The sequence below is a fragment of the Myotis lucifugus genome, unplaced genomic scaffold (genome assembly GCF_000147115.1).
Source record: "Myotis lucifugus unplaced genomic scaffold, Myoluc2.0 scaffold_726, whole genome shotgun sequence".
In the NCBI taxonomy this organism is placed as follows: Eukaryota; Metazoa; Chordata; class Mammalia; order Chiroptera; family Vespertilionidae; genus Myotis; species Myotis lucifugus.
Window position 1 is genome coordinate 95,920 of NW_005871774.1, and position 11,007 is coordinate 106,926.

An 11,007-nucleotide genomic window follows, 5' to 3' on the forward strand; every position below is an offset into this window, starting at 1 on the left:
CCGGGCAGGGGACCAGGGCAGGAGGTCAAGGTACGTGCCCTCGACCAGAACCAAACCTATGATCCTTCAGTCCGCAGGCCAACGCTCTATGCACTGAGCCAAACCGGCCAGAGCTATCTGCCTTTTTCCCCAAAGGCGCCCTATTCTAAGCTCCAGGGGAGACAGGGTGTGAAGGCAGGGCCCTTTCCCCTGTGGCACCTGCAGCCTCCGGTCAGCGCTGGGTATCGATCCCCACAGCCGAGGCCGGCAGGCGGCTGGCCACCCGGCGGCCGGCTGATCTACTTTGTCCTCCGGCTGAATAACCGGAGTCCGTCTGTCGGCTGAAAACCGTGGCCCTGAGACCTCAGCTCGTTCAGCTGGCAGCTCAAGCGCACAAGTGCTATTCTTGGAGACGCCCATTCGATTGCCTCAGAAAGTGCCTTTCGTGTTCTTGCCGTTTTATCAGACAAGATACTAACAAGGTATGTCCTCCAGGGCGGAGATTTAATAAAATGCTCATTACTGCTTCATCGAAGGCGTTCTAAGGCAGAACTGCTTTTAGTTTTTTCTGCACGAGCGTGGCAGGAAAGATGCACCGCCTTCGTCCAGTGTGGAAGCCCTGCCTTGATCCACGTGTCAGCCGTTTTAGCCACCACTGCTTTTGCACGATCGGTACAAATGCCCACCCGGTGGAAAGGCGAACCATGTCTTAGTGCTGTGATGACATTGCAGGTCGCTGAGAGGACCTCGGGACCTCCACCCACCCACCTACTCCCTCCCTCCCTGCCCGGGGTCTGCAGACCACACTTTGAAAACTAAGCTTGATTCCTTTATGGCCATTTGAAAGCAGAACGAATAAGCTCACCCAGAAGCAGGCTCACTCAGAGTTATTTACTGAGCACATGACTCATCGTAGGTGCTCCATAAACATTTGTTGAACCTGGAATAACGTCTCCCACTTACCATGCGTCCTATGCGCCAGGCATTGTGCTGCACATGTGATAGACATCGTCTCACTGAATCTAGCATCCCCATTTTACAGACCGGAAGAGCAAGGCTCGGAGAGGGTAAGTAACTAGCCCAGACTAGTGACAACCAGATCCAGGAGTCAAACAGCTTTGTGTGACTTCAAACCACTGTGCCATACGGACTCTGTTTGATGTCAAAGGTTTGATGGTCAAGAAAAAAAAATATATAGAAGAGAAAAAACAATGAAAGGAAAAGTTAAGGAAATTTTGTACATTTTCTTAAGAGGGTATGTTAAGGATGACGGGCTGTGATCCTGGCGAGCCGCTTCTCACAAGGGTTGGGAGTCCAGGTTTTCATCATCCCTGTGGAGGGACAGACACAAACAACAGCAGGGGGCGGAGGGGCACCACACACCGGCGGGCCCAGGTGTGGAATCTGAAAGGCAGCAGAATAATGAGACAACTGGGCCTCCCGGCTGCGTCCCCACAGGTGGAGCAGCAAGCAGCGGCTTTCCCCAGGCGCTCCTTCCCTGTCCCAGCCCTGAGACTGGGGATGCTCCTGTGATCCTTCCTGTCCTTTCCAGGGCAGGGATTAACCAGTGAAGTGCCAGCTGCCAACCTTGCCAGGTCTTGGCTAATGCCTCAGGCCGAGCTCCCTGCTGTTCTGGAATAAGATCTGGCCCCAGCTGACCTCTCCAGCCTCAACTCTCACCTCCCCACTCTCCAGGGTCACAGCTTTCTCTCACCTCCAGATTTGGAGGTGATACCCCCCAAGGGATACCCCCACCAGCCCCCAACAACCTCTTCTGCCTGGGTGAATCCTACTCAACCCTCAGCTCGCCTCCTTTAAGAATCCTTCTCCCCCTGGCCAGGTGGCTCAGTTGGTGGGCTTCATCCTGGGCACCAAAAGGTTGGTGGTTCGATACCCAGTCGATCGATGTCTCTCTCTCTCTCTCTATCTCTCTCCCTCCTTCCTTCTCTCCCTCCCTCCCCCCTTTCTCTTTAAAAAGCAACTATCTCTCTCCCTCCTTCCTTCCCTCCTTCCCTCCCCCCTTTCTCTTTAAAAAGAATCCTTCTCCATTGGTGCCCACCTCCAAATTGCCATAGTACAAGTCTTCTTACCCCGACCACTCGGTCAGCACCAGGACCAGGATGGCATGGCTTAAGGCAGATATGACCCTTACAGATGTTATAGGCAGTTTGACTATCTTACTTCCCATTAGACTCAGGACCGGGGGTGGTGTTTACATGTCTCCTGCTATATCCCCAAGTCTCACATAATGCCTAGCACGGAGTGAGGAGCTCAATAAATATTTGCTAAAACAATGAGTGAATGAATGAACAAAGGAATCCATAGAAAGGAGAGGAGAGGAGAAAAACAGGTGGGAGAGGAATGCGCTGAAGCAGGAAACAGTGGACACAAAGTCGCATTCCATGGGCTCTGTGGATGGGGGACCCAGGGCTGGCGTGAGGGCCACAAAAGACGCAGAGCTTGCCGAAACTGGTTTGGCTCAGTGCATAGAGCGTCAGCCTGCGGACTGAGAGGTCCCAGGTTCGATTCCGGTCAAGGGCATGTACCTGGGTTGTGGGCACATCCCCGGTGGGGGATGTGCAAGAGGCAGCTGATCGATGTTTCTCTCGCATCGATGTTTCTAACTCTCTCTATCTCTCTCCCTTCCTCTCTGTGAAAAATCAATAAAAATATATTTAAAAAAAAAAAAAGACGCAGAGCTTAAAGAGGGGCTTGAAATGCCATCACAAACAACACACCCTCGAAAGGTACAGTTCATCTGTGCCAACCAAGCCCAAAGTGTCAAGGGATAAACATTAAATAAAAATGTTCAGTAATAATAGAAATGGCGATGTGTTAGGTTGGCCGACAGCTGTGACCAACAACCCCAGCATCTCAGTGATACATGGCAATAAACGTTTATAGTTTATTCCCCTCCCAAGAGGGCTTTTCTGGTTGAGTGGCTCAGTCCTAAGCAGTGTTGCAGGGATTCTGGAACCTTCCATCTCTGGGTCCACTATCCCTCCCAGCTGGGCAGGCCAGGAAGCTGACAGAAAGGCAGGCCTGGGAATGTGCTCATCACTCCTGTCCACATGCCATTGGCCAGAACTCAGGCTTGTGTCCCTGCCTAGCTGCAGGGGAGGCTGGGAATTGTAGTCCAGCGGTGTGGCCTGGAGGAAAAGGAGGCGGGGTTGCTGAATGCAGTCACAGCCCTTATCTAATGAGAATCTACTACACGTCAGGCACCCCGCTAAATAAGTCACAGGCAGGTAGTCATTTCACCCTCCCGCCAGCTCTCATTTACAGAGAAGAAACGGAGGCTCAGAACGTTTAAGTAAATTTTCTGAGGCGAAAGATTCCTGCTTGGAGAATCAACGTGGAACCCTATCTTTTCAACTCAAAGCCTGTAAATGAAAAGAAGTAAGGACAGATAACACTAGTGAGCCACACACCCAACATCATCATCATTAAGTGCTCATTTGGGTTAGGATTTTTCTAAGCACTTTCACAAAACCCTATGAAATAGATACTATTAATACCCTTATTTTAAAGATCAGGAAATTGCACAGAGAGGTTAAGTGACTTGGCTGAGATCACTCAGCAAATACACGGCGGAGAAGGAACTCAAACCCAGGCAGTCTGTCTCCAGAGTCTGCCTGTCTATTTGCCCCCACTCCTGCTTCTCTACAGACAACAGAAGGAATAATTGTAGGGCAGAACCTCCAAAGAGAAGGGTTGGTACCCTGGGGAAGATGCAAACTGGGGGTTGGGGTGCGAGAGGGAAATAGGACCCTTCTATTTATGCTTCTCCTTTTGAAAAAAATCAGAGCAACATTAAAATGAATTAATGTGTACGGTTTTTGCAGGTTGACCCTGGCGCCTTCACTCAGCTGAGGATAAATCGGTATAATTAAATACAGATTAAATTAGTAAAATTTAATATGCTCTGATTTTTTTTTAAAAGAATAAACATAAATAGAAGGTGTCACCTGCAGTGCTTGTATAAGTGGATCCGTGTGGAATATTTTAGTTTTAATTCAACTGGCTCTCACCGTGCGGACAAGTAGTTTTAAAAGATACGGTGTATGCAAAGAATGCACACCCACCTGGGTACCAATGCCCTGGAAGCCGCAGACGCCCTCACGCATGCCCAGAACCTCTACATTCCTCCCGCCCACTCCCCCACCCCCCCACCCCCCCATGGAAGACGGGACCTTGTGGCCACACCCCTTACCTTTTCCCCACCTTCCTTGCTTCTTCCAGAGGCATCATTGGCTACTTCACCTTGCGATTGGGCGAGCTGCTAGTCATTGGAGGGACACGATTGGACGAGGTCCCTGCCTCTCATCCAATGACCAGCTTCGATTGGCTGAAGTCTGCAAATCTTCATGTCCATCAGGCAGCAATAAGAGAACTAGGCTTGAACACCAGGAGCTGGTAGGACAGTGCAGCCCCAGGGCGGAGGGGCCTGGGGGGTCACGGGCCACAGCCCACGGGGTCGCAGCTGCTGCCCCGGGAAGGACCAGCAGAGGTGCCGGCGGGAACATCGGGGAACCGGGTCGAGATGAAGCAAGACCTCCAGCGACATCCCCAGCTTGCAGCGAGCTGGAAAGACAGGACCGGTTCGGAACCCTGGACTGGAGGCTTCTGCTCAAGCAGGTGGACACTCCCCGCCAGGAGCAGGTACAGCAGCTTGAGGCTGACCCAGCAGGGGGATGACCCACCTGCAGGGGTGTATGCGCGAGGGAGCTGGAAAAAGCCAATCGAAATGCTGCCCTGGCCGCTGCGCTCAGTGGGTGGGGCCTCCGGTGCAGGGAAAAGTCACCAGTTCAATTTGGGGTCAGGGTGCGTACCAGGTCGGGCACTTGCAGGAGAGAACTGATGGATGTTTCTCTCTTTCTCCCTCTTCCTTCCTCTCTCTCAAAAATCAATTTTTTTAAAAAAAAAACATTAGAAAAATCAAAATGCTACTTGCTGACCACCGCGAGGCCTCCCAGCCTACAAGCTCATCCCCAGAACCACGCGGGGGGATTTGAAGACGTGGCCCAGAGAGAAGGGTCCAGGAGAAGTGAGAGCTGCAGGAACCCGGGCCCAGCTCCTTGGGTCTGAAGCCCTGCGACCAGTGGGCAGATAAACCCTGTCCTTGCAGCGGAAGAAAGGACATCGGTGGGAATGAGCTCATCCGCAGAGATCGTCATGAAGTTGGGGGAGACGTTAAACGGAGGACGCATAAGAAATCCAACCACTACAGAAAGTCAAAGGCTTCTCTGGGTCAAGATTTGTTATGTGTGCCCTGTAGTGTGGCTCAGTGGTTGAGTGTCGACCCATGAACCAGGAGATATGGTAGCATTCCTGGTCAGAGCACGTGTCCAGGTTGCAGGCTCCATCCCAGGAGCGGGTGTGCAGGAAGCAGTCTATCGATTGATGATTCTCTCTCATCATTGATGTTTCTATCTCTCCCTCTCCCTCTCTCTCAAATCAATCATATATATATAAAGAAAGCCCTAACCGGTTTGGCTCAGTGGATAGAGCGTCGGTCTGCGGACTCAAAGGTCCTGGGTTCGATTCCGGTGAAGGGCATGTACCTTGGTGGGCACATACCCAGTGGGGAGTGTGCAGGAGGCAGCTGATCGATGTTTCTCTCTCATCGATGTTTCTAACTCTCTATCCCTCTCCCTTCCTCTCTGTAAAAAATCAATAAAATATATTTTTAAAAAGATCTGTTACATGTGAGAGGTCTGAGGCCCGGGAATGATCCAATTCCCTTTCTAAGAGGCTGCCACGGGCTTGCTCTGAGTTCTCCGTGGCTCACAGTGCACTGCCCGTGTGGTCCAGGCAGACAGGGGCAAGAATGGCAACAGCCGAAATGGGCAGAATGTCCTTGTTATCGGCGGTAAAGCCACCGAAGAGGAATGGTGGGTCCTGCTTGTGCTGCCGCGCGGCCCCGGCTGGTGAACAGAAGCTGACGTTCCTGTCTGTTGGGGACGGAGCCTGCGACAGGCCCGCGCTGGGCGCGCTGCACAGGGTTGCATGCCTCCCAAGGCTGTGACGCCAGCACAGGGTGAAGGCCACTCGGCAGTCACCTCCATGATAGGTTCTCCGAGGGCCTGGACACAGCGAGGCCAATGCTGACCAAGGGCACAACAGAGGTGGGAGGACGGCGACTGCACCGCGTCTGCCTGCTCCCGGGTCACGGCGTGAAGAGCATCCCAAGCACGAACGTTTAATCCAGGGAGAGCAAAGCACGCGATCATTCCATCAGGATCGACTGCCCCAACATGGCCCTGCGTTTCCACTTGGGTTAAACTGCTAAACAGAATATTTGTTGTGTCCTGGCCGGTTTTTCTCAGGGGTTAGAGCGTCGGCCCTCAGACGGAAGGGTCACGGGTTCGATTCCAGGTCCAGGGCACTTACTTGGTTTGATCCCTGGCCCTGGTCAGGGCGGGTGTGGGAGGCAACCAATTGGTGGACCTCTCCCGTGGAGCTCTCTCTTTCCCCCACCCTGTCCTCCCTCCCTTCCACTCTCTCTAAAAATCAATGGAAAAAAATGTCCTCCCGTGAGGATTAAAAAAAAAAAAAGTTGTGTTCTTCAAAACCTGCAGGGGGCATGCAAGCTGAAATTAAAATAATAACAAATACTACACCAATAGCCAGTGCTATCGGTTTGTGTCCGGGCATTGTGCAAAAGAGTTACATGAATTAATTAGTTTAATAAATCCTTACAGCCCTAGCTGGTTTGGCTAGGTGGATAGAGCGTCGGCCTGCAGACTGAAGGGTCCTGGGTTCAATTCCAGTCAAGGGCACATGGCCAGGTTGTGCGCTTGATCCCTGGTAAGGAGCGTGCAGGAGGCAGCTGATCAATGATTCTCTCTCATCATTGATGTTTGTATCTCTCTCTCCCTCTCCCTTCCTCTCTGAAGCCGTCAGTCCTACATCCTTAGCACTGCCGCCCGCCACCGCCACTGGGCTCGCCAGCCGTCAGCCCAGCTCAGGGCTTCTCTGTGGGAGCGCACTGACCACCAGGGGGCAAACCTGCGTTGAGCATCTGTCCCCTGGTAGTCAGTGCGTGTCATAGCGACCGGTCGTTCTGCTGTTCAGCCGATTTGCATATTAGCCTTTTGTTATATAGGATACTAATTATTCCAAGTTAACTTCTCAGACAAACAAAGGGAACCCTTTAAATTCTAAATTTTTTGTGATTTAAATAGCAATCTTAGTTTTTTAAACACTATCTTAAGTGGAGGATGTGGGACGTGGTTAAACGTTTTTTGATAGCTTAGCACTATTACTATGCAGCATCACCCTGCGCTGTGATAGAATCCTGCCTCACCTCGCTGCCAGCCCCAGCACCCTTGGTGGCCATGGTCTGCCTCAGTAACACCTTTCTCCAGTCCTACTCTCCCACTCCCACCCCAACATGTGGCTCATAAAATGCTTTGGGTTAAGAAACCAAATGCCTTTGTTAAAAATTACTCTTTCAGCGTTTGCTTCAGCAGCACATACACTAACATTGGAACCATACAGATTAGCCTGGTCCCTGCACAAGGATGACATACACGCCAGTTCATGAAGCGTCCCATATATATTTTTAAAATGTCACCTGAGGATATTTTTTCCATTAATTTTTAGAGAGAGTGGAAGGGAGGAAGGGGGGAGAGGGAGAGAGAGAGAGAGAGAGAGAGAGAGAGAGAGAGAAACATTGATGTGAGAGAGAAATATTGATGGCTGCCTCCCACATGCACCCCAACCAGGGATTGAGCCTGCAACCTGGGCATGTACTCTGACCGGGAATCGAACTGGCAACATTCAGTGCACGGGATGATCCTCAATTGAGCCACACCAGCGAGGGCTAAAGGGCCTTTGTTTTTTGGAGCTCTGTACCGAGTTAGTTGTGGGTAAAGTGATACACTGTCTGGGGTTCATATGAAGATAATGTGGGAGTGAGGGCTGGGGCTGGGTTGGCTGAGGCTGGGGCTGGGTTGGCTGAGGCAGGCCAGGCTGTCCTGTCCAGTCCTGTGAGCTTCAAAGGGGAGGGAGTGGGTCTCCTTGCTTCTTAGTTGCCTGCCCTGCCGGTGCTTAGTAAGAGCTGCGGACTTAAGTTGATCAGGAAAGAAAGGGCACATTTTACCCTAAACAACCTGGGTAGGAAGCCCCTGCAATAACCACCTTTAACCACGAGAGGGCGCTGTGGGAACAGAAGCCCAGACCAGAATGGACCAGCCAGCCAGTCAGCGGAGACCAGCCCAGGTGCGGTGATGACAGGTGAGAAGGAACTGTCCTGCCCAAGACTTACCCTTTGTGACCACGACATCACTGGATCCTCCCAGCAAATCCAGGACCAGGTACTGTAAGAACCCCTGCCTCGCAGATGGGAAACCACGGCTCAGCGTTGGAAACGGTTTGTCCCAAGTCACCAGGCGAGAGGCGGGAGAGTAGAGCTTCCACTCCACTCTGACCCCCCTCCCCTCCCCTGTGCTGCTGGGCCATCTTTCCTCCGGGGTCCCTTCTAGATGGCCCCCTTAAGCTCAGAGAGGTTTGCCAGGCCTGCTCAGCAGGGGTGCATGGATGACTGCGGGAGAGGCATGGCCGTGGGGTGCCAGCGGCCGGGGAAGGAGCCGCGGACATGGGGAGGGAGGTCCTCAGGGCGGGGAGATCTGCCCGGGCCCCTGGCAGAGCCGCCCTGGGCGCCCGCCAGGTGTATTAATATCCTGCTGAGTCAGGGGGCTCTTGAGTGTCAGCATCACAAGACCCAGGGGCTGAGCCCAGCAGGACTATTCCTGACTCCGGTGCCCTGTCTCCCACCCGCGCCCCCTCCCCCTCCCCTTCCCCCCAGCATCCGAGTTGCCATGTGGCCCAGGGAAGTCACTTCACCTGACTGTACTCCCCAGTGGCCTGGGGCACGGGCGGGGCTAAGAAGCGAGAGCTGGGCTTCCAGAAACTGCTGCCTGGAGGGCCTGCTGTGCCCCAGCCCTGTCCTGGTTGCTGGGGGTTCTGCCCTGGGGGAGAGGGGTCGAGTCCAGTGCTCACCGTCTGCCCACATGGGGCCCAGCCAGCAGCCACAGCGCGTCGTCGGCTGGCCAGCAAGCTCTCCCGGGCATTTGGAATTGGGTCTTGGGGATCTGGTCCCATGGGTGGGCACTGGCTGGAGGGAGGAACGGCTGGACTTGGGGGGGGTCCACATGGGGCGGCCATGACAGTAGAGGGGCCCCAGGAGAGAGGCTGCTCCTTCCCACCCCAGGCTCCCGGAGGCTGCCCTGTGCCCCCGGCTGCACCCTCGTTGCTGCCGCAGCCCCCACGCGGCCCTGCACAGGCGGGTGGCGGGAGGATCCTTCGTGACCGCCCAGCTCTCGGAAGTGCCCTGTAAATGCTTTAAAAACGATTTACGCCTGGCCTGAGTGAAATACGCACGTCATCTCTGGAATAGTTTACTGATTTTTAGAGAGAGAGGAAGGGAGAGGGGGAGAAAGAGAGAGAGAAACATCGATTGGCTGCCTCCTACAAGCCCCCTTCTGGGGACTGAGCCCACAACTTGGGCATGTGCTCTGACCAGAAGTCAAACCAGCGACCTCCTGGTGCCCGGGACGAGGCCCAACCACCTGAGCCACACCGGCCAGGGCTCAACCTTGATTCTACACCCATTCAGTCAGTCAGTCGGCATCTACAGCATTTGCTGAGTGAGTGGATGGATGAATAAGAGAATTTTATCCCCAGAGAATGCCTCTTCCCACAGCCTCACTCTCAGGCCCCTGCACTGGCCCGCGGCCCCCGAACCCCACGCTGTGATCCCTGAACATCGGCTCCTCCCAGACCCTGCCCACACTTGTCTGAGGGGCTCTGGCTCCATGGCCCTCTAGAGCCCTTATCAGTCACCCCACAGGCCCCAGAGAGGCCCGGCCAGGCAGCCTGCCCTCCCCGCCCCTCGCAGCCCCTATCAGGGGACACATTCCCAGCAGGCCTCCCTCACAAGGACCGGAAGGTAAACCTGCCACCTCCGGCCCCGTGGGGAGGGGCTCTCTGGGGGCAGGAAGGGGGCTGTGGCCACAGGAAGTGCCAGCTTTTGTCTTCAGGCGGCCTGAGAAAGCCGGGCGGCCTGGACGGGACCCTCTGGGACCCTCTCAGGGTGTGACCCCCGAGGGTGGGGCGGGGAGGCTGCAGGCCTGTGCCTGGTCCAGGGCTTCAGCCGGAGGCTGGGGCTGCCCTGCCTTCCCCTGGGCCGGGCTGCTCAGCACCTGCCTGTGCACAGCTAAGCCTCGATTTTCTCCTCCTTAAATGGAGACACTGGCAGCTCCTGGCCTCCCGGTGTGCGGGGAAACCGGCAGTGTGTGCGGCAGGGGCTCTGTGCGGCCACAGGCGCTGCTGACACCTCCCTCCCCGGCAGTCACTCCGCCGTGGCAGCAGGTGGCCGCCAGCCTCCATCAGCAGCGCCCTGGGAACGAGATACGACTGGCATCCCCGTTCCCATTGTGAGGATGGAGGCCTGGGGCTCGGGTGGATGGGATCAGTGTCGGGGTCACACGGCTCTGAGCGGAGGAGCCTCCCATCTGTCTGACCTCCACTCAGAAGCTGTTCCGCCACATCCGGTGCCTTCAGAGGCACCTCCTTCTCGCCTGCCCCCATGGCTGCCGTCATCACGCCGGAGGCCTCGGCTACCCCAAACGCGGCCGCGGCAAGGTCTGTGCCGGGCAATGTCACAGTCAGTGCAGGACACCGGGGCCGTGAGCCCAGGTCCTGCCAGACCCACCCAGGCCCTCTGACCTTCGCACAGAGCCTTTCCCAGGCCCTGCAGACCGCAGGGTCATGGGTTCCATTCCTGGCCCAGGGCCTGGCCCAGGGCACATACCTGGCTGGCAGGTTGGGTCCCAGTTGTGGCATGTGCGGGAGGCAACCATCCGTGTCTCTCCCTCACATTACTGTTTCTCTCTGTGTCTCTCCCCTCCCTCCCTTCTACCCACTCAAAAGTCAGTGGGAAAAAATACCAGTATCCTCAGGCGAGGACTCACAACAACCAAAGGAGAGTCCCATGCGGGACGGAGTCAGTGCTGTCCCAAG

General features: G+C 54.9%; 1 non-coding gene across 1 annotated transcript; it reads left to right on the forward strand.

The window, feature by feature from the left end:
* The first annotated feature begins 7,442 nt into the window (after window positions 1–7,442).
* On the forward strand, window positions 7,443–7,544 carry LOC111823862. Its single transcript, XR_002826968.1, has one exon. It is a non-coding gene; the product is annotated as a U6 spliceosomal RNA (small nuclear RNA).
* Window positions 7,545–11,007: the final 3,463 nt, after the last annotated feature.